Raw genomic sequence first — 24,421 nt, 5'->3', positions numbered from 1 at the left:
GGTATGTTTTATTAATACCTGCATGTAAATTCTCTTTGTGTGACAATGCTTGCCACAGCTTCTCCCGACATATATTGGGACCAATGAAGCTGACATATCACATTATCATTTATCTTCATTGATCTTGAATTAAATGTTTTCTTCAGTAAGGAGCTATAAAGACCTTATGTGATAAACTGGCTGCCTTTGTACCTGACTCAACTGCATCCAGGTGGACAATTGCATGACAGGCATGTGTGTCAAATGCTTCAAAGCGTGGTCTGTTATTTGTGAATCTGTCCAGTAAGGAATAAACCCTATTGCAAAACTGATTGTTGCAGTGCATTGTGCAAAGAGTTACAAATACCTGCACTTTGAAACGTGTCTTACGCTCGTATTTAGTCATGACTGCATAACTTCCTCATGTCCTCAGTGTTTAGGGTTAGGGTTAGATGTGTGGTCAGATGTGTCCTTGAGTGATATCGCACATCTCTGCACGTAGGCTAACCTTGCTGAATTGTATACAAGAAACGTCGGAATAATGCATTGCCAGCTATAACCAGTTTAGGCAGAAACCCTTTATGTAAGTGGAAATCCCCGATGTCATGACACAGCTTTGATACCGCTCATTGTCCACCCTTCTGACAAGATAAAGGATATGTGCTTTCTCTGTACCTTCGCACTTGTGAGCTCCAACAGCCATTGTCTGTAACTCATAAGTGCCAGGAATACTCTGTCAGTAAAAAACTTTGAAGAAACTGTTCACTGTCTCCAGCCTGTATTTGGATAGGCGACATTCTCACTACCCGAAATTAAACAAACACAAAAGGTCCAAGGTGCTGGATTAAGGCTCCAGTCTCTTAGGAGGCGTGGGTTCAAAAGGCATCCTCCAACAACTTATAAACACAAAAAATAATACACGAGAATAAATGTAAACCGATTGTGGGAAAATTGTACATTTATAGCAAAAGCTGCAGAATGCAAAGTTTTTGGGGATTATTTATCTCAATGTACTTGAAAATATCATGAAAAGGAAAGACCTCCATTGCGTGTAATGACCTCAATCAATTTTGTTTCAGAAATAAATATTGTCCCATGTAAATGAAAAATATTCAACAACCTTTCCTCCAAGTACTGTTACTTGATTTCACTGGGAAGGTAAAGAAAGTTGGGCAATCGCGAGTTTTCCAGGATGCAAAAATTTGCATTGCATGTAACCCTTCCCCCCCCCCCCCCCCCAGTTATACTGTGTGTGTGTGCGCGTGTTCGGGAGGGAGTGGTTCGATTAAAAAAAAAAAAAAAAGCTGTTACTAAATGAAAAAAAATGATTAATTGCACATCTTTATATAAAGATGGGGTGGGGGTACAAAATAGCGAAGGAAGCCCAGAGAGGGAGAGGAAAAATACTGTATGTTGTAAACTCCAGTGGAACCCTGATGAGAATTAGAACTGAACTTGCACTTTTCCATGTACTTGTCCAGTGTTCCAACGTTTCATTGGTCTATTTTTTTGCTGGGCGGGGCTATCATTTAGTGCAGGTGCGCACATTGTGTCTGCGAGGCCACTCGACGCTTATCACTCCCAGCTGCTCTCATGTCAACCCCTTCCGTGTCATCCGCTACTTTACCTAATGCGTCGTTGCGATTTGCTAGCTCAGTTTGTGTCCAAGCCAAAGAATGGACACCTGTGGCAAGAGAGAAGGCTTCACGACGTCCAAAATGACGATTCGTGAGGAGTAAGAGTCGGGCATTAGGACATGAATTGCAGAGATTCCTCACACGTATGGGTGAAAGAAGTCCACGATTGACTATTGTGAGTAGAAGCAGCTTCGAAATTGTTCGTTTTGTTGGAGCTGACGTGTTCAATGAAAGAAGAATAGTCCAGCCAACGTGATCAAGGTAAGGTGCCTTTTTATTTTCTTGATTGTGGCAAACTTTTTGGTTTCCGCCTATCCTTTGAGGGTTCGTGATGTGATGATTTTTGGGCGCGTTTGTGTAACAGGCGGTTTCCAATTACGTCATCTTGTGTTTCATAGAGGTCAGAGAGTACAGGTGCTAGGTTAAGCGTGAAGTCTTCCCCCCCCCCCCCCCTAGTTAATTTATCCGATTGGTCTCAGGGTGATGCTGACCTCATTGGAAGGCTATCCATTGGCGTGTGCGAAGTTGCACTGAGCGGTATGGCGGGCGTCTTTTGCATGACCTGTTGGTATCAGGAGGAGTCTCCTTGGATTTGTTTTACAGCCAGTTCCAAAACCTCTCCAAAGATATGAAGCTCTCAAGTTTATGCATTTGCTGATGAGTAGTCACTCCACGTGGTCCACATGTCACGCATTTTGAGTGGAGGCCCCGTTTTAGTCCCCCCCCCCCCCCACTATCAAATATACACCATTGATTTTGTCTAAAGTCTTATTTGGTTTTAGTAACATTTCTCAAAAGAATTTTATGCTTAACAAAACTTGGACATTTCCTGAAATTTGTAGTAGACACTCCCCGTTAAATTTGCATGCTAGTAGCCCCCCTTTCATTTTTCCAAATTCATACATAGATTTTATTGAATACTTCCGTAGGATTCAGCCAATTTAAAGTAAATCGGTCTTACAGACTTAAATGTTGGTAGAATTGGCTAGGTCTGTTATGAGGTGATGTTGGCCACCTTTTCCTCAGCGTGCCTGTTTTTACTTGAAGTTCAGCTATCTTAGTGATTTGTACTCTACTGCCAGATTCTTCCTTGAGTTGTCACACCCTGCTGGTTCAATCAGTATTATATATGATAAACTATTGTAGGACTTGTCACTTCCAACTATATCCATTCCTTGGAGTCTTGACATCCTTTGCACTGGACAATCGCTCTAATGGGGACTAACTACTCTGCAACCTTGCAAAACTGAGTTATTTATAGGGGGGAAGTAGCCTTTTTTTAATTTTTTTTGTACTCATGTTTTACTTGCACAACTCCAACTACTGGAGATTATCCTTGTTTAATACTTGTCCAAAGAAGCTGATTATCCTTAAAAAAAAAAAAAAAATGCAAGAGAAATTAGCTTTCATGTTATTTCATGGCTTATACTAAATTTCAACTTTTTCCATACCTGACCCTTTTTTTTTTGTTTTTAAATGGTATTTTAGCTTAAAGGAACACCTGCTTTTAAATGCCTTTTGTTCGCCATGTGCGACAATGTAATGAACGTTGCTTTCTTTGGCATCTAGTTTGCTGTTTTGCATCTGCAGTCGGCATTACAAATACCTTTTCTTAGTCGGATGAGGTTCAATCAACAAATCTGCGGAAGTTCATTTACTGCTGAGTCATGAAATACAGCAGTGTATTTTGTCTTTTAAATTTGCTGACCTGACTCCACAAAATAGATTCTACATTGCATCTATTTGCGCCCATAACCTCTGACAAAAAGCAATCCTTAGTTTCCTTATTGCTCCATTGTGGCATTTTCTGCAGTCTGGAGGACCTCCTGAATGACTGATTGGCATTGACGACCGCCGTCGGAGTGTCCTGGCCGGCCATCCTCGGGCCAGAGAATTCCTCCCCGTGCCCGACTGAGAACATGCACGCCTGCGTGGGTTCATGTCTTTCTGGCTTGTTGGCCCACTTCTTTGCTGATCCAGAACGTCTCTGCTTCCTCCCACCTGGTTTTTGCCTTGCAACGGAAACGCTGGCTCCACAAGCGGGCGGCAGGCTGTAATGTGACTCGGCGAGCGTAGTTTCTCCAGTCTGCTCCTACTCCAGTGCATGCAGCTTGGTGGGGAGGGTTTAAAAAAAAAATAGATTTTTGAGGTTCTGCTTTTCAGTGTTTAAATCTTAATTCCACAGTGTTGCATAATGCTGTGAAGGCCCACATGCATCCAGTAATGCCGGATCTGTAAATGTAATTTTGAATAAATGTGGTGCCGCAAAGGTTTATACACCAATGAGCAATTGTCACTGTGGCTTACCCTCTCAAGAGTTAGTGGGAGTCAAGGGGCCTTTTCTGCTGCAGGAAATTTTCAGACCTTCCCTGCTAGTTTGAGTTCCCCCTGTGTTATAACCAACTGACAAACTACATGGGTACCAAAGGTTCCTTGAGGATTTGGGTCCTCCTGTACCCAACCCAGGGTCCTGAGACTACCAGCTGCTGTGGGGGGTAACCTCTGGAAACTGGATGTGTGTGTGTGGTCCATTGTAGCATACATGGCAGCAAATATGCTGATCAAAATATTGAAAATCAAAATTTCAAATCACCTTTTTCCTCAGCACGTGTGACGGTGTAGGAGCTGACTGAAGAAAGTGTGCTTGTCTAGTTGCTTGACAGTCCGCAGCATGCTCGTGGGGGCTTTTGTCCCCAGTAAATAAGCCATAGGAGGAGGTTGCAGCTGAGACTGCTTGGTTCCGCAAGGAGCGAGTTAACTGGCCGGCGAGTCGCAACATTATATGGACATGCGTGTCCTGGGCCAGGACGGAGGAATTGAAGTTTGACGTGAGGCTCGCCAGCAGGGACTCACTGATGGTTTGGTGTCAGTGCCAAGCTGCCATGGGAGGGCGGGGGGGACCAAAAAGCACACCTTGTCATGCAGGATCTCCCCTAGGCTGTGGAAAATGGTTCCTCAGTGTGAGATGAGGAAATGAAGTTTGGCTTTTTGTCTAACTTAAGTGCACCAGTGTGCAATCTGGTCTGTTTTTGGGATCCTAACAATTACAAACTACAATATTTAACAATTCTGAGATTCAAAAGTCAGTTACTTATTCATTTATCCTCCTCATTAAGGTTTGTGATGCTGACCAAGCAGTAGATGGCAGCGTAAAGCAAAGTCGAACCCCATACTTTCCAAATGAGCAAATGCATTACTTCATCACGGACGTTTTAAAAGGTAAATGATAGCTATATGCTGTTCATAACGGTCATGTCCAGAGTCTCTGAAGAGTTAGAGGTTTAAATTTTGTGAGCCATAGTGACATTTCAGTGTTTTGCAAATTTTGTGGTGTTAGTGGCTTCAGGCTGTAGTCTAAGGGTGTTCCTGTTAGCATTACAATCGGCTCCTCCAAATCACTTGACTAGCTTCAGCAAACAGACTCAAATTCACTTATGTAGCTGTCGTTTTAACGTTTCAATGTTACTTTTCTTGCTTGGCTTTTTGTGAATATTTTGTTCAACTTTTTATGTAGCCTAATCATTGAAGTTTTAACTCAACCCAGAAGAAAAGAACTGGGCAATGTATGGTTGGGCGGCCGGGAAGTTCAATCTGGGCCATGACTTTTTTTTTTTTCGTCTTCCCTCTTTTCCAAACCTCTAACATGGGCATTTGCAACCCGCGGCTCTTTCCCGCTGCCCTAATGGCTCCCTGGAGCTTTTTCACAGATGGATGGAGCTGAGCAGTGATGTCTCAAACGGGTAAAGACACGATCCTGTCATAGGCATTCAGTGACTAGTTTTTTTTAAAAACATTTTTTTAATAAACTCAGTCTACATGTTATTGCACTGTTTAGTGCCCAGATAATGGGCACGTTCCCCCTAATCCTGAAAATAAAAATGACATAGAATAGCATCTTTAATTTCAGAAAAGTAATGAAGTTAAACTTGAGGCAGCATCGTACGACAGCAGTCACGTAGTGCATCGTTCTCTACAGAATGAAAATAAACGAATCCTCATTGTTTGTAGCAAGCATTTTGATAGTAGGCTAATATAAATACTACAGTAAGTTTCCTTCATTATTAAACTTTTTTTTTTTTTTTTTTGGCAGCTCAAGAAGTTTTCAGTATGGCTTTCAACATTTTGGGTTGCCGACCCCTGCTCTAACAAGTGGCGCTGTGACCCGCATTCTGAAGAAGTACATCAGTGGTGAGACGAGCTGAGACATAAAAGAACTGCACCGGAATAAAGGTAAGCAGAAAGTTTCTCTAGATTTATGCGGGATAGTCCCTACTCACTCTGTGTGATGTTGAAATTTGAAGTGGTACGAAATAAATTACAGGTCAAGGTATGTTTTTAAGAATTTAAAATGTCAGTTTATCTGAATCTGTGTGGAAAAACACCTTGTAGCCTCTGGCTCAAGTCCCGGATGAGCTCTAAAAGGGTTGAAGCGAAATAGTCTCAAACAAAACCTATGGGAAGTTGGATTTGATGTGCTGAGACAATTAAGCCAGCTAATGTAAGAAAAATGTATGGCAAATAAAACTGCTGTTAACCCTAACCCTTCGAGCCAGATCTCAAGATACCTGAGGTTTCCAGGGGCAGAGTCGACGTCCAGGCAAAGACCGTGGCCACGGCACTTGAGACCCTTTCCGGGACTGGGCCTCGACTTTGCGCCTGGAGGCTGAGGGTTGACGAGAAGCCGAAGCAAGTGAAGACATCTCTGAGTAGGAAACTCCCACACTCATGAGGAATGAGTGAATGCGCGTCTGGGTGACTGCGGCAGAACCAAACCTCGAGAATACTAGTCACTATCGAGTAGACTAGTCTATAAAACTGAGAAAAGGGCAAGGTGTGTCCTGTACGTGAGCTCCGTGAAACGTGTGTATGTGTGAGTGGAGGTTTGCTACCTCATTTGAACAGGAAATTGAGTGACAACTGTTTGAGGATGCAGAGGTAAGAATTCTCCGCCACTTGTGGTAGAAGCTTGAGAATTACCTCAAACGGAACGTAATTGTCACCCTGTTCAGGGGGAAGTCAGTATAGTCACCCTCGGTAAACCACTGACTCCAACAGGGGAAAAACAAATTGCAAAATAGTTGAAACACATCTGGGGAAAAAAAAGTGTAAGGACTAGAAGTTTGTAGAAAGCACATGTCCTACTAAAACAAAACATCTAAATTTGTGAATAACACAATATGACTTTGCTGGCCAGCTCAACATACACACACATATATATATATATATATATATATATATATATATATATATATAGTTAACCTGCAGGATAAAATAAGAGAAATACACACACACAAAAGAAAAAAACCAACAACAAAAAAAAAGCTGGACTCAAGATGTGAAAACAGCCATAAAAGGCATCACATCTCATAAAGTTGATGGAACGTAATTCGCCCAGGGAACGGAAGACTTGAGAAAATCTTACCACTTAAATGATGTGGAAGTACAACAAATTTGGATGACAGCAAAGTACTTTCTCACAGCAGCAGGGAGTTCAAGGGTTGTTGCACACTTCTAGATTTAAAAAAAAAAAAAATTTTTCTGCCATTGGAAGAGCAAAATAATAAAACTAACCATTTGAAGAATATAGAATTGGAATAAATCTATGTTTTAAAGCAAATAGTGGCATTCCTGAAGATCACACTCCAGGGAGTGTGTATCAAAGGCAATTAAAAATGCTCATGTGAATTCAAATAATCCTATAAAACAATGGATTGCAAAAACATTGGGTTAACAAACTGGCAACCTGTAACAATACGTTAACCAAGCACTACATGGAGAGAGTGCTACAAAATAAAGAAAATTGACACCTCTCTGACAGAGAAAGGAGAAATTTATGGAGCCTTATGCGAAACATTTAATTGTGGCCGCAGATGAGGAAGAGAGCAGCCATCTCCCCATCAAAAATGTCACAACTAATGCTCCCAAAATGCAACTTTAATTTGTCCCATACGTTTTTTGGGAAGAGATGGCTTGCTGAAACTAGGACTGCGCTTAATTCCCTCTCTGACAGGATAAATATAAGTAAAAAAAAAAAATTACTGGGAGGACAGTTAGATATCTTAAAAAGTAGGAATCCAGCGATCTATTATTACACCTTACATATTCTAAACAAACCTCCTGCAAGAACAGGAGATTTCAAACAGCTCAAGACGTGATTGAACCACAAAATGACGTAGGAAGTGACTCATTGCATGTGACAATGTAGTATAAGAAACTTATAACAGCCCACACCAGACAAAATCATGATTATCTGTACTCAGATGGTATATCAGTCGTGGTGACAGAAACAAGACTGACTGACAAACTAAATGCACTACACAAGGAATGGACACCACCACACACGTCATTACAACAGGAGTGGGAGAGTTTGGGACAATTTGTTTTGGTAGTACGAAATGTTCCTGATTGGACAGAAAAAGAACCAGATTTGGATTGGGACGACTGAACTGTACAGACAATATATTATTGGATAGTCTTAAACAATCTGAGACCAGAGGCTGCTGTATTCACGATGGTATCACAATCTACACAGACAATACTGGAAAAATAGAGGAATAGCGACAACTACAGGGGACGCAGAGACTACAAAATTTGGTCATAGCAGTTCAATTACCAAAAGAAATAGCCATATGTAAATGTGCAGTACACACATCAAATACAGACAAAGAATCATTAGGAAATGGATTTACAGATAAAACGGCAAAAGCAGCAGCAAAACCTTTATGGGATTAGCTGACATGTAACAAATGAAGACATACTTTGAGAAATGAAACAACAAAGCTTACCGGCAGAACTAAAAATGTGGAAAACATAAGGTACTACGTTACAAAATGGGAATTATGTCAGCACAGATACAAAAACATTTTTTTTTAAGTGGGCGGCAATCTTTAGCCATGGGAAGTATCAGGTCTCAACAGGGGGAATGGTAGCCCTGGTACAAAGGCATTAAATGATCCATGGATTTAACTTGTAGGCAAAACTTTTTTTGTAGGGCTTGTTTGATCTGCGTCCAACATAATCCACAAGGGAATGTGTATACAAAATGTTCTCAAGCTACACATCCGTTCATCCCTCCATCCATTTTCTTAGCCGCTTATCCTCACAAGGGTCGCGCGGAGGGCTGGAGCCTATCACAGATGTCAACGGGCAGGAGGCAAGGTACACCCTGACCCGGTTGCCAGCCAATTGCAGGTCACATGGAGACAAACAGCCACACTCACAATCACACGTAGAGGCAATTTGGACACAATGATAGATTTAGTTTAACGCTACATACATTACAAGCATGTAAGGGTCTCATTCCATTCAAAACACTGTTTGGGAGACCATCCAAATTACCAATAATTTCCACACAATGAGAGATGGACGAATGATGAAGAAAAAAAACACAACCCTAACCCTTTCAGGAGTTAAGAACCCCAAACAGCTTAAAAATGTGCGAAAAGGTGTACTTGAATTAATTTGTTGATTGTAGGAAAGTTATTCCTTTTGAAACCATTAACACACACAAAACTAATTTGTTTTATTGGCCACTTGTAAGATAGCCGTTCTCATTCCCACTGCCAAGGTCACTGTAGTCCGGTTACACATGGGAGTGAGACTGCTGTCATAATGGTGACTAAACGGTGAAATTTTGCTGTTGGATGAAAACTCTATCAGTTATTTTCATTTTTCTGTTCGAGTTGTACCTGCGGGAACCACTCAAGGTCCCACCCCCAAAAAATAAAATGAAAACAAAACAAATTGGATAACTACATACAAAAAACGTGTCCAAAAGATTGTGGTGTTTGCACAGATCTAGAGATCATACCAATGCTATTAACTGATAACGAAGGCAAAAAAAATAAAAGTTGGGTGTGGCTGTGTATCCGTTAACTTCTCTTGAAAAACAAACTTTTCTAATGGCGTGTCACTAGGAAATTTCACATGCATCAATTTGATAGGACTAGAAACAAATTGGGAATTTTATCAGCATTGTGTAAAGCCATTTTTGTTCCATTGTCATGGTGCGGCAGTAACTCCCCCCCCCCCCCCCCCCTCACCGTATGTCTTTCCTGATGCAACCCTTCTGCATTTATTCGGAGAGAGAGCTGGAGCCAATCCCAGCTAACTTCGGGCAGCGGCAGACTACACCCCGAACTTGTCGCCAGCCAGTCGCAGTGCAGATGTCAAAACCATCCCTGAGCTGGAATCGATCTCACGCTGCCTTCACACGAAATATCCCTCTGAGGGAAACCCGAACTACAACGTGGCCCTCGAGAAATGAGTTCGACATCCCTGCACTACACCCAAAAAAAATGTAACAAGTTACTGTGCTTTAATAACCTTATTACTGCCATTTGTTTTTTCATGCTATGTTTGTTTATGAATTAACATCTACTGTACATGCAGTTTTACCCGAACACTGGCATAGACCGAGCAAGAGCTGAATGACATGGACAAAATAGAAACACGTGGATACACCTTACACACTGTAAAAGGTCATCTCAGCTGAGTCAACCAAGGGGAAAGGTGAGCAAAGACCAGCATACGGTGGGTGCAGATTTATAGTATCAGAAAATACCTGAAGGCTGGTGAAGATTTAAGACACTTGACTCATTTAGGGGTGACTTGGTCGACATGACTTCAAAATGGCTAAATATGATAGCTTGTTGGACTGCAACAGTGACAGCCGTAATATTTTTGTTCATATGCTACTTTTGGATACCTGTAAAGCTGACAAATACATAACCATTAATTATACTCAGTCAACTATGCCTACCACACAAGATAAAGAGGCGCAACCTCATTTCAAATAACATTTGTAAACAACTATGGGGGGGTTCACCGAGGCATGAGAGGACGACATGTGTGCCTCCCAGTGAATCAGTTTAGCACTCATTCAATTCCTTGGCAGATTCTAATTGCTGGGGATTCCATCTTTAGGCTTATGCTAAATGAAACCTCCACTTTCTTCTCACCATTTGCCAATTTAATGCTACCTTAGACCCGAATACCATACAAAAGAGTACGTATACTATGGAGGGAGTATTTTAACTGAAAAACCTATGGAACTTTTTTTCACTCATGATGATCTTTTTTACAAATAGGAAAAACTGGTTATTAATGTAGAATGCAGCTAACAAGGTAAACTATAGTTACATCACATGCATGGGACCTGGGCCACTAATGTGTCATTCCAACAGAAATCCCAACGTAATGTACCCTGGAGGTAATGACTAAAACAACTCCTAACACCACTTGTCAGAAAGGGAAAAGTGTTAATCCAACAACTAAGGCAGTAAATGATAAACTGATATCTAATGTTGCATTGTCTGATTTCTCCTGTTAGCTTTACAGGGACAGATTTTAAGGTGGGAAGTCTCAACAAAGCATGGTGTCATGATATCCATCTACAAACTGCCGCACTGCTCCCATGCAGCTCTTTGTTGTGGTGGTTTGTTGGTCAAAGGTTGTATGACATACTGATAAATGCAGCAGGAACGTGTACACTGGTATCACTGCTCTTATCCGTGACTGTGTTTCCATCCAAAGCAGAGGATACACAATTGGCCGCATCCGTCTTTGGACCTCCCCTTGGGTTCTCCCGAAGGCGAAGGTCCTCTTGGGAAGATGGAGATTTGACATACATTGATGCAAATGGCAAATTGAATGCTTTCCCGCCAGGACTTGGGGGCATTACCCCTGCGTCCCGTGGGGAAGGAGGGTGCATGGTACATCCACCCGAAACTATGGTTCTAATCACTGGGGCATATGCGGTGGTGACCCACGCCTATTGCTGACCACAGACCAAACCCTGCTATCCAGGTTTGTGCCACTTTTTTTTAATTTTTTTTAATTTGAGCAAAAATATTAAAGTGTAAATATATACTTTTTACAATATTTGTTTGCTAGTCATTTATTAATAGCTATGAAATAAAAATGTAATTTTATTTACAAAAAGAAATATCCTCCAAAAATAGAAAAATTAAAAAGCGAGATTGCATTGAATCTGGAGAAAGCGCAAAAATAAATTTAAATGGATTGCATTGTTAAACTTCACTGCTGCAAGTTTTGTTGAAACCAGAGAGGAGCTAAAGTGTTCATAGATGGATGCAGTGATGTCTCAAACTAAGAATACAATTCTTTCATAGGCATATATTCAGTAACAAAGTACAATGGCTGTTTTCAAAAGGCTGCGGTTTTATTCTTAGATACAGGTTGTGTTTTATTGTATTCTGTTTCGTGCTCAGTTAATGGGCACGTTATGCTTTTTTTTTTTTTTTTTTTTTTTTTTTTTTTTTTTTTCCCCGAATCCCCAATAAAATGACAAACTTGAATTTCTTTTTTGCATTGGTTTAATTTCATCAAAGCAAAACAATTCATACTGTTATAAAGTTAAACTTGAGGCGGCATCGTACAGCAGCAGTCACGTGGTGCGTCGTTCTCTTCAGAATGCACTGTACGGGAAAAAACATTTAATCATGAATGCTCATGTATTTGTAGACAACTCCAAGCCGTTTTGACAGTAGGCTAATTTAGATACATCGAGCACCTGTTGCCTTCATTGTCAGGTTTATGTAAGATTGTGTATTTATTTTTTTTGTGGCTACAGACGTTTTTGGAACCAATATGGCTTGTTCAACGTTTTGGGTTGCCGACCTTTGCTCTCACAAATGGTGCTGTGACGTGCATTCTGAAGAGGTACATCAGTGGTGAGACGAGCTGAGACATAAAAGAACTCCAACATGATTAAAGGTAAGCGGAAAGCATCTCTAAATTTATGCTAAACTTATCCTCGTTCGCTCCTTATGTTTTAAAAAAAAAAGTGTTACAAAATAAAGTAAAGGTATGGTTTTAAGAATTGACCCCTCCGTAGAAATTGCGTCATCTGTGTCACTGACCAATCAGAGGCCAGAGATCTGCATAAACCACACCCCTTTTTTTTGCTTCCGCTGTTCCCTCAGACAACGTTGCATGGCCCAGTATAGCTTTTGTTAGCATTTTATCGCGTATTTGGGTTCTTTAACAAGGTTTAGGGGGTGTCGTCACGGACTTTGTATTAGTGACGACAGGTATCCTGAAAGGCTAGTTGGTAGAGTTCAATTCGTACCCTTTCCAAAACCAAAGACCCAGTACGTGGAAGACCGCATCATCAACTGAGTCCATCTATCAACCGGAACAGAAGACTGAGTACGAAAAATGTCTTCGATGGATCAAACTTTGTGGAAGATCGTATGATCAACTGAATCCAACTAAAATCAACCAGAACAGATATGTTTGCACGAAGGTAAACCCTATATTTGATTTTCAATAAATGTCTCATATAAATTAGCAGTTCTTCGCTTGCATAACATAGCTACGTGTGAATGATTGACACACTTGATCTGTATTGAGCGATATTTTGCGATCTGACTGCACAAATGTCTCTGTTCGGCGGCTACCGAGCTAAGCTAAACCGGACTAGCGAGTCCTAAAAGCCTTTGACGTGCACAGACACCAAGACTGAAGTAAGGATGTTTGAGGACACTAAAGTAGTGATTGTCGTACTCGGTCGGGACTTATGTAGGTTCGGCACTAATTCAAGAAGAATTATTGAGGGGAGCGTGTGACGTTACACAAGGAAAACGAGAGAAACAACTCTTAAATCAAGCCTCGCCTTTTCCTTCATACGGGGGTTCACAAACTGCTATAAAGATACACATACAGATTCTGCACACAAGTGTGATATGTAACACGAAAATAGGAAACTGTCAATGACGAATTCGTCTTTGGGTTATAATATATTATGTGGCTTCTCGGTCTTCCTCTGACTCCGGAAAGATCTCGCGCTAATATCAAAGGTTTCTCCGTCGATATGCATGTAAATACCATTGAAATACTTGAAGCCCTGCTGTCTGCTTTTCAACAATATTTCACTATTTGCAAAGAATGCGAGAGAAATCACATGGTAAATCGGACAATTTAACCCTAACCCTTTTATTGTTTGTCTCAGGTTAGAACACGTGGGGTGACGTAACTTCAGGAGGCGTGGTTAAGTGCCCTGTACGGAGGGGTCAATTGAAAAGTCAGTTCGTCTGTGTGGGGGGGAAACACAAATGAAAGTTATTGGAAGTTGGATTTGATGTGCTGAGAGACAAGGCAGCTCATGTAACACATTTGCGGCGAATTGAGGGATTTAAGCAAATAAAACTGCTGTTATTCCCTGGAGTCTGACAATATAATTCTTAAAATTGAGACAAAAAAAGTCAATAGTTATCCAACATAAGTGTTCACATGGATTTTAAGTGGACTGGGTTTGAGAAAAGCACTTTAGAAAACTGATCGGTTTATCTGAACAACAAAAATGATTGGAAGCAACAAAATTAGCTACTTTAGTTGGTAAGGGAAAACATGCAAAATCGATTCCATAAAATATGGATCCAAACATGGACAAGGTGAAACTTGCATCTTTTGAAAAAAGTTGAAACATTTGTCCCACAAGTCCTGTTCGGGAAGTTGCGAATGGTGGGGGACGGGCCCTTCTCCGCCACTCGGAACAAAGGTCCACGAACCCTTTTGATGGACTTTTGTGGAAAATCACAAACCAGAGGGGTGCCCCAACCCTCCCTCGTACGATCTTGGTACTTGCCCTGTTCAGTTAATTATTGAATCAGATTACAAATAAAATACAGGCAAATCATCTGACTGTATTACATAAGTGTCTTTGGGACTTGCGATTATGAATTAGTGTGCCACTGTCATTTTTACCATTCTTGTCTGAATTGACCCCTCCGTACAGGGCACTTAACCGCGCTTCCTGGAGTGATTTCACCCCACGTGCGCTGACGTAAGACAATTCGTAAAAATGGCAAATACAATACATTCTTAACAGAGAGACTCCATGCTTCTGATTTCATTCAAATCAACGATATAGATTCTAAATGCAATACATTCTTAACTGAGAGACGCCATGCTTCTGACTTCATTCAATCATTCACATGTAGCAATATTATGCTAGCGAAGGACACCTCATTCATTTATACCAGAAGTGTATTAAAAATCAAATACAGCGCATATCTTCGTGCAAACAGTCTGGTTAAGCTTTGGCTGCAAGTCGGCCAGAAAGCAACACATTTGTGCAGTCCGATCATCGCTAAATATCACTCAAAGAATAAGTGCGTCAATCGATCACACGTAGCGGTGTTATGCTAGCGAAGAACGTCTCATTCATTTATACGAGACATGTATTAAAAATCAAATATAGGGCATATCTTCGTGCAAACAGTCTGGTTAAGCTTCGGCCGCGAGCTGGCAAGAAAGCGACACGTTTGTGCAGTCCGATCATCGCTAAATATCGCTCAACAAAGAATAAGTGTCAATCGTTCACACGCAGCAGTGTTATGCTAGCGAAGAACTTCGAATTAAGTTATACGAGACATGTATTGAAAATCAAATATAGGGCATACCTTCGTGCAAACATATCTATTCCGGTTGATATCAGATGGATTTAGTTGATGATGCGGTTTTCCACAAAGTTTTGATCCATCGAAGGCATTTTTCGTACTGGGTGTTCGGTTTTGGATAGGGTACGAATCGAACTCCACCAACTAGCCTTTCAGGATACCTGTCGTCACTACTACAGAGTCCGTGACTACACCTCTTAACCATATTTTTTTAAATCACCCAAATACGCGATAAAGCGCTAACAAAACCTATATTGGACCATGCAATGTTGTCTGAGAAAATGGCGGGACCAAAAACGGGCTTTGGTTTATGCAGATCTCTGGCCTCTGATTGGTCAGTGATGCGGTTTGCGCAATATCCACGGAGGGGTCAATTGGTTAAATGCAACAAGAGAAAAGTGAAGGTTAGTTAACTCTGTTCAAAATTGTGTATAGTGTAAACGACGACGTTCCAAATGGGAATTTGTCCACTTAAACACAAATCTCCCTTAACCCGACTTGGAATGGTGGGGGGTCGACGACTACTGCCCAAGATGAAGATGGGGGTGTTATACGAGTTGCAACAGAGCTCCAAGTAGGAATTTTTCCACTTCAATATATAAATCTCCTTTCACCCTACTGGGATGGTGGGAAGTAGACTGTGGACCAAGATGAGGGTGTCACAGGAGTTGCACATCAACACCTCTGCAGCAGCCTCACTCAAAGACCTGCGGTATGTACTGATTTTGATTTCTGCTTCTACACAAAGTAACTTCTTAAAAACATAAGTTTGGGGTGTCACCACGAGCCATATTCAATTTAACACATCTTCATGCTGCTCTGGCTTGTAGTCAGCCTTTATAAATCTATTCAAATGCTTCAGAAATTTGGGTCATGGGTTGGGGTGAATTATTGTCATGTTGAGCTTGAGGGTTTGGCGAAAATGTATGGTCAGAATGTGATGTAGAACTGAAATGTATGCAAACGTCACCATGTCTGATTCTCCATCCAAAACGTTAAAGGCCACCCCTCCAAATGGACCTGTTACGGTCCGTCCACCCGAAACTCTGGTTCCAATCAGTGAGGCATGTGCGTTTGACCCTGCGTTTTGCTTCCTACTATCCAGGTTTGTACCAATCTTTTTATTTTTATCGGAAGTAAAATATTCAAATGGGGTGTACTGTAGATTTGCTTTGACTGTTTGCTTATTTGTCATAAATATAGAAATGAATTCACAACGTAAGTTTATGTAAAGAAAACACCCCGCCCCCCAAAATAGAAAAGTTAGTCCAACTGCATTACATCTGGAGAATGGAGAGGAGCTCAAAGAAATTTAAGTGGATTGCATCTCCAAACTCTACTACTGCAAGTTTTGCTGCAACTCGAGAGGAACTAAAGCGTGGAAAACTTAATCGATGGATGGAGGTGACCAGTGATGTCTCAAACGGGTAAGAATACAATCTTGTTCTAGGCATATATTCAGTAACAAAGCACAGTAGCTGTTTTCAAAAGGCTGCGGTTTTATTCTTGAATACAGGCTGCGTTTTATTGCATCTAGTGCTCAGATAATGGGCACGTTTTGCGCGTTTTTTTTAATCCCCAATAAAATGACATTTGGATTTTCTTTATTGCATTTCTTAAATTTCAAAGCAATGAAACATTCATATTGTAATGAAGCTAAACTTTAGCCAGGTTTATGTTAGGATTTCAGTGGTTTTGTTGCTCCACACTAACTTAATTTCCCCCCCCCCCCCCCCCCCAATGTGGCTTGTTCCACATTTTGGGTTGCCGACCCCCGCTCTAACAAATAGTGTCGTGACCCGGATTCTGAAGAGGATACATCAGTGGTGAGACATAAGACTGCACCATGATAAAGGTAAGCGGAAAACATCTGCATTTATGATGGATAGTCCTCGCTCTCCGTGTGATATTTATAAAAAAAAAAAAAAAAAAAGTGGTACAAAATCAGTTAAAGGTATTGTTTTTACAATTGAAAAGGTCAGTTTGTCTGTGTGGAAAAACACTTTAAAGCTTCTGGCTCAAGTCCTGGATGAGTCTCATGTTAACCTCAAAGGGTTTAAGCTAAATTATAGTCTCAAACTCAAAGGAAGCTGCATTTGACGTCCTGAGAGACAAGACAGGTCATGTAACAAAACATTTGCTGTGAATTGAGGGGTTTAAGCAAATAAGTCTTACAATAGAATTCTCAAAAATCATTTTAAGGTGCTAGACAATTAAAAAAAATTAGCCAACAAGTGGAAGTGTTCATATGGCTTAAGTAGACTCTGAGAAATGCACTTGAACTTTGTTTGAACAACAAATGATTGGAGGCAACAAAATGAGCTCCTTTCGTTGGCAAGGGAAAACATGGAAAAATCAATCACATAAATTATGGATACAAACATGTAGAATGAGGTGAAATTTGCATCATTTGAAAAATGTTGAAATATTTGTCCCACATGTCCTGTTCAGGAAGTTGCGACTGGTGGGGGACGGGCCCTTCTCCGCCACTCGGAACAAAGGTCCTCGAACACTTTTGATGGACTAGTGTGGAAAATCCCAAGCCAGTGGGTTGCACCAACCCTCCCTTGTACAATACTGGTCCAAGACTTGTAATCAAGACTATTATTGAATCAGATTAGAAATAATATACAAGCAAATCATCTGACTGTATTACATAACACTTATGTAGATATGAATTCACAATGTAATTTTATGTGAAGAAACCTCCTGCCCCCCAAAATGGAAAAGTTAGTGCAATTGCATTACATCTGGAGAATTTCGAGGAGCTCAAAAAGAAATTTAAGTGGATTGCATCTCCAAACTCCACTACAAGTTTTGCTGCGACTCGAGAGGAGCTCAAGCGTGGAAAACTTCGATGGATGGAGCTGACCAGTGATGTCCGAAAACATAAGTCTCAAACGGGTAAGAAAACAATCCTGTCATAGTCATATATTCAGTAACAAAGTACAGTAGCTGTTTTCAAAAGGCTGCGGTTTTATTCTTAAATACAGGCTTTGTTTTTATTGCAGTTAGTGCTCAGATAAAGAGCAAGTTATGAGTTTAATTTATTTTCGAATCCCCAAAAATTGAATTTCTTCAGTGCATTTCTTTTAATTTCATCAAAACAATGAAACATTCATATTGTAATGAAGCTAAACTTGGGGCGTCGTTGTACAGCAGCAGTCAGGTTGTGCGTCGTTCTCGACAAAATGCACCGCAGGGAAAATAAACTTAATCATGAATGCTCATGTATTTGTAACCAACTTAATCATTTTGATAGTAGGCTTATTTACATACAGCATATTGCCTTCATTTATCAGGTTTATATTTTAGGATTTCAGTGTTTGTGGCAGCAGACATTAATTTAACCCCCCCCCCCCCCAATGTGGCTTGTTCAACATTTTGGGTTGCCGACCCCCGCTCTAACAAATAGTGTCGTGACCCGGACTCTGAAGAGGTACATCAGTGAGACATAACTGCACCATGATAAAGGTAAGTAGAAAACATCTCTAAATCTATGCTGGATAGTCCTTGTGCTCTGTGATGTTTAAAAAAAAAACGGTGGTACAAAATAAACTAAAGGTATTGTTTTAATAATTCAAAAGGTCAATTTATCAGTCTGTATAGGAAAAACACTTTGCAGCCTCTGGCTCAAGTCCTGGAAGAGGGTGGCATGTTGAGCTCTAAAATGGTTTAAACTCAATTATAGTCTCAAACTAAACTCATTAGGAAGCTGCATTTGACGTCCTGAGAGACAAGACTGCTCATGTAACAAAACATTTGCGGTGAATTGAGGGGTTTAAGCAAATAAAACTGCTATTCCCCACAGTCTGACAATAGAATTAATTAAAAGGCATCTGAAAAATCACTTTAAGGTGCTAGACAAAAAAAAAAATTACCCAAGAAATGGAAGTGTTCACATGGCTTTTAAGTGGACTCTGAGAAACACACTTTAGAAAACTGGTTTGAGCAAAAAAGATTGGAAGCAACAAAATGAGCTCCTTGTGTTGGCAAGGGAAAACATGGAAAAATCAATCTCATAAATTATGGATACAAACATGGATGAGGTGAAATTTGCATCATATGAGAAATATTAACATTTGTCCCACATGTCCTGTTCAGGAAGTTGCGATTGGGGGACGGGCCCTTCTCCGCCGGTCGGAACAAAGGTCCTCGAACACTTTTGATGAACTTGTGTGGAAAATCCCAAGCCAGTGGGTTGCACCAACCCTCCCTTGTACAATCCTGGTCCTTGGCCTCTAATCAAGTCAATTGAATCAGATTACAAATAAAATAACAGCAGATCATCTGACTGCATTACATAAGTGTCTTTGAGACTTGCGATTATCAATTAGAGTGCCAGCGGTATTTTTACTGCACTAGTGTCTGAATTGGTTAAATGCAACAGAAGAGACAAGTGGGCGTTAGTCAATGCTGTTCATAATTGCGTAAGTGTAAGCGACAGTTCCAATTCAGCACAAATTTCCCTTTGACCTACTGGGGTTTAGATTTGGTTCGAAGTCATTTCTTTGCTTGTTTAGCATTTAATAATAAAACTTAATTGAAAATGTAATTCTATTTACATAAAGGAAAAATCCCTAAAATCTAAAACTGACATCCAATAAAATAAACTGTGGCATTCAATCAAATAACATTTCAGCCTGTCATAGTAAATTATCATAGCCAGTTGTAATCATTTCTGGTGACCTCCCTTTGAAAAATCAATTGTGAAATGAGTTATTTGTTATTCCCCCCACTTTGCTCACTTTTTTTAAAATTATATATCATGCTCCTTTTTTTAGCCCTGTATCTTAAATGCACAATGTTCAAAATAACTGACTTTCCAAACTGCATTTACAACGTATGAAATGTTAACAGTTCCATTTGAATAGGATATAGAAAATTGTAACTTTCATCTCTTTACTTTTCTTATAAAACAATGCGGTAACTTCTTTTTTACTTTTTCTGGAGTTAGTGTTTAAAAATAAATAAATTTCCATTATTAGTCTTTGATACTTTGTGTTGGATTAAACTTTTTGTTTTAGTGCTCTGAAGAGTCGCTAATGGGATGGTAGTAAACCTGCCTAACTTTAGTGTGGCCATTGTGGGATCGATTCCCATTCAGTAACGATGTACAGTGTGACTAATGACCTGTTCAGGTTGGAGTCTGCCTTTCAACCAATATTCGCTGGGATTGGCTCCAGCCCTCCTTTGCCAATTGTGAGGATAAGTGGCTTACAAAATGGATGTCTTCCAGCAGATTATATTTGATTGAGACAAGGAAATTAAGCCTGTCTTTTTGTGACTTGTGTACAAATGTCTAATCTGGTCTGCTTTTGGTATCCAAACACATTTACAATTATCTTGACTACTGTATTTTACTATTTTCTTTACTGTCCAAGTCAAGTGTATTCATTTAGTCATTAACCCCCTGAATGTTTGTGGGGGGGAAAAAAAATAAATAACCGTTAATACATGTTATTTGCTAACTTAAAGGGGAATTCCGGTGGTTTCCATAAACAATGTATTCAATAGATAATGTAATATGTACTCTATCTTGACAATGTGTTAAATCCTCTCTCATTTAAGTGTTTTCAGATTGCCAACAATTGCGAGTTGTCAGGGGCGCTGCCATTTTGGCGAGTCACATGACCTACATGCACGGATATGACTGGTTACGTGCAGTTCCAAACGCTTGATTTCAGGGGACATCATTATGATTTCTCGGATTGATCCTCATCTGCTGAATAAATGGCAGTATCGGTTGATTTGGGAAGACTTGAGGAATATTTCCCCATACGGATTTGAACTTGTGGCTTTAAATAATGCCGGGCTAAATGTTGAATGTTCGGGCGGAATGACGCGGAGTCTGAGCTCGCTCGGCGGGGAGCGAGCTCACGGCTCCGCTGCTAAGTGGAGCTCGCTCCCCGCCGAGCGAGCTCCGCCGCTGGGCGGCATTATTTGCAGTCACTGGTTCTAATCTGTATGGAAGTATTCCTCAGTCTTCCCGATCAATTGATACTGCTATTTCTTCATCAGATGAGGATAAATCAGTGATGGGCATAATGAGGTTTCACGTAATTGAGCGTTTGGAACGGTATGTAACATGTCACATCAGTGTACCGTAGGTCACGTGACTTGTGAAAATGGCAACGCCCCTGCAAATTTGTAATTGTTTAAAAAAAATCTCAACACTAAATAAGAGCATTTAAGATCACATTGTCAAGATGGATTACATCTTACATGACCTATTGGATACATGAATGCAAACCTCTCGGATTACCCTTTTTAAATTTTCATTAAACTTGTAGTTTTTCCTCTATGGTTAATTGTTCAAGAAATATTAAAATCCATTTTATAAGACGTGCAAGAGCTAATTGTGCGAAAAACGTCAAGCAGTGAATAGATTTGCACTGTATAACGAACAAAACTCTGCCAGAAAAACTGTAGGTAGCCAGGTTGGTTATTTTGTTGGTTTGGATTTGTATTTTAGGTTTTCAAAATATTATGATTGCCCTGTATTTACACTATTAGAAGTAACCAGAGGTTAACACTTGTGTTAAAAATAAATTTCCTACCCAAAGTGCGCCGCACCCCACTTCGACAACCCCCCCCCCCACCCACCAGAGACATTTTCATTTTTTCCAAATTGGTCGTTTTCGTCCCTGAAAATAGACCTCACTGATTGAATGCCACACGATTTTATTGAACATCCCCCTTTCTACTAATTGCACAGCCTTAAAAGTGTATATCATGAATGCTGAATCCTGAAAATTTGATTCCAACTGTTTAACTTGACATGTAGCAACAAAATATATTAAACTTGTATTAATCTAGTTAGTCACATTGGTCTGCTTTTATTTTGAACGCTACACGTAATGGCAAAACACAGGTGTTATGGGATGATTTAAGCTTTTTCCCAGGAGCAATAGTTGGGGAACCACAGGTAATGGTTTAAGAATTGAAAATGCGTCTCGGGAAAAAAAACTTGTCAAAGTACATTACTGGCGTGGTAGTCCCAAAAGGTTTACTTTCCAAGACTGTACAGGAATCTTTAAACATTTGCTAATTCTAAAAGCTTGTAATTCCAGAACTGTGACAATGGAAGTTAAGACGTAGCTGAAAGCATTGAAATTTCAAAGGAACTGTGAGGGAAAGATTTGACAAGGGTTAGGGTTTTAGGTTGAATAGTTGAGGTGGTGTATGATGAGTCTGCTTTGTGGAAAATAGCAACACTTGTCTTTTTTGTTTATTGCAGCAAAATGATTCTCAAACGAAATTCAAGTTTTATTTGACATCCTGTGGGATAATTAGGCCAGCTGGCGTAACAAAATATTAGCAGTGAATTATGTTTTATAAGATGTCAAAACAGTTCTGTTAATCTCTAGATGCATGCAATATTCTTAAAGGCATCTGACACATCATTTGAAGGTGGGGGGGTTAGACATTGAAGTGAAAAGTACCCACTTGTTCGTGAGTAACTTTGTAAGTGCGGACTCTGAGAAAAGCACTCTAGTAAACTGAATAGTTTGCCTGAACAACATACAATTGCAAGGAAAAATATGAGAAATTGTTTAAAATGTATACAAATTTTGGTCAAATTATACATAAATTTGAAAAAAGTTAACATTTTGTCCCACATGGAAAGTCACAAACCAGAGGGTTTTTCACCCTCCCTTGTACGATCCTGGTACTTGGCCAGTAATTGTCAATTATTGAATGCGATTACAAATAAAGTAACAGCAAATCAATTGCTAGCATTCCATAACTTTCTTTGAGACTTGTGGAGAGAGAGAGAGAGAGAGATGGAAAGGAGATTTATTTGAGCTTAAGTGTCTGAGAGCAATGCATCAAAAGAGTCGTGGCAGGACAAACTATTCTTGAGTATAAATGAACTCTTAATGTAAGGTTGGTGTGTACACCACTGTTTAATTCAACATAATGCTGCTCTGCCATGTAGTAAAAGATTTTACATTTATTCCTACGACATAAATATTTCTTATGGGCATAGGCCGAACAATGTCCTGCTGACTTTAAGGGTTTGGCAAGCTTGTGATTTGAATATGATGACGTGATGACGTGAAACTGAAATGTTTCTTAACATCGCAAAGTCTGATTCTCCATCTAAAATATTACAGGCCACCCCTTTTTTTTTTTTTTTTTGTGGTTAGGGTTCAGTGAAGGGAAACGAGCCTTCCCTCTCCCGGTGTGGAAAATAATTCCCCCTCCGATTGGGGGGCGGGGGGGGAGGTGCACAGTCCGCCCACCTTGCTCCGCTCTCCTTTGTCTCGATCGATTATCTTGATCTCTCAATCAATCTCTCTGTAGATCTCTTGATTGATCTCTTTCGATCGATCTCTAGATCAATGTCTCTATCTCTCTATAGATCTCTCTTCAGATTACAAATAATATACAAGCAAATCATCTGACTGTATTACATAACACTTATGTAGATATGAATTCACAATGTAATTTTGTGAAGAAACCCTCCCCAACCCCCAAATTGGAGTTAGTGCAATTTCATTACATCTGGAGAATTTCGAGGAGCTCAAAAAGAAATTTAAGTGGCTTGTATCTCCAAACTCCACTACGACTGCAAGTTTTGTTGCAACTCGAGAGGACCTAAAGCGTGGAAAACTTGATCCATGGATGGAGCTAACCAGTGATGTCTGAAAAAGTCTCAAACGGGTAAGAATACAATCCTGTTCTAGGCATATATTCAGTAACAAAGTACAGTAGCTGTTTTATTCTTAAATACAGACTGTTTTATTGCATTTAGTGCTGAGATAATGAGCACGTAATGCGTGTTTTTAATTTTTTCAAATCCCCAATAAAATGACAAATTGGATTTCTTCTTCTTTATCAAAGAAATGAAACATTGTAATGAAGCTAAACTTGAGGTCATTGTACAGCAGCAGTCACGTAGTGCGTTCTCGACAAAATGCACCGCAGGGAAAATAAACTTAATCATGAATGCTCATGTATTTGTAGCCAACTTAATCATTTTGATAGGCTTATTTACATACAGCATATGTTGCCTTCATTATCAGGTTTATGTAAGGATTTCGGTGTTTTTGTGGCTCCACACGTTAATTTAAATTTTTTTTTTTTTTTTTTTTTTTTTTTTTTTTGGGGCCCAATGTGGCAAGTTCAACATTTTGGGTTGCCAACCCCCGCTCTAACAAATGGTGTTGACCCGGATTCTGAAGAGGTGGTGAGAAGGTGAGACATAAAAGAACTGGACCATGATAAAGGTAAGTGGAAAACATCTCTAAATTTATGTTGGATAGTTCTCGCTCACTCTGTGTGATGTTTTAAAAAAAAAATGAATAAAAGTGGTACAAAATAAATTAGTTTTTACAATCGAAAAGATCAGTTCATCTGTCTGTGTGGGGGGGG

General features: G+C 40.0%; 1 long non-coding RNA gene across 8 annotated transcripts; it reads left to right on the top strand.

Annotated features, from left to right (window-relative positions):
- The first annotated feature begins 1,549 nt into the window (after positions 1 to 1,549).
- On the top strand, positions 1,550 to 24,140 carry LOC133494383 (uncharacterized). Of its 8 annotated transcripts, none has more exons than XR_009793281.1 (16): positions 1,550 to 1,877; positions 4,733 to 4,835; positions 5,324 to 5,356; positions 5,707 to 5,846; positions 9,703 to 9,915; positions 10,008 to 10,127; positions 10,948 to 11,067; positions 11,154 to 11,423; positions 12,211 to 12,353; positions 15,678 to 15,752; positions 16,042 to 16,145; positions 16,244 to 16,467; positions 16,831 to 16,895; positions 17,492 to 17,944; positions 18,456 to 18,514; positions 19,145 to 24,140. It is a non-coding gene; the product is annotated as an uncharacterized LOC133494383 (long non-coding RNA). The 8 variants fall into 8 exon arrangements; XR_009793280.1 differs by having other exon boundaries at positions 15,476 to 15,752; positions 16,299 to 16,467; XR_009793275.1 differs by having other exon boundaries at positions 15,476 to 15,752; positions 17,856 to 17,944.
- The last annotated feature ends 281 nt before the right edge of the window (positions 24,141 to 24,421 follow it).

This window comes from Syngnathoides biaculeatus, chromosome 21 (assembly GCF_019802595.1).
Source record: "Syngnathoides biaculeatus isolate LvHL_M chromosome 21, ASM1980259v1, whole genome shotgun sequence".
Classification (NCBI taxonomy): domain Eukaryota; kingdom Metazoa; phylum Chordata; class Actinopteri; order Syngnathiformes; family Syngnathidae; genus Syngnathoides; species Syngnathoides biaculeatus.
This window is presented reverse-complemented; position numbering and strand designations above follow the sequence as displayed.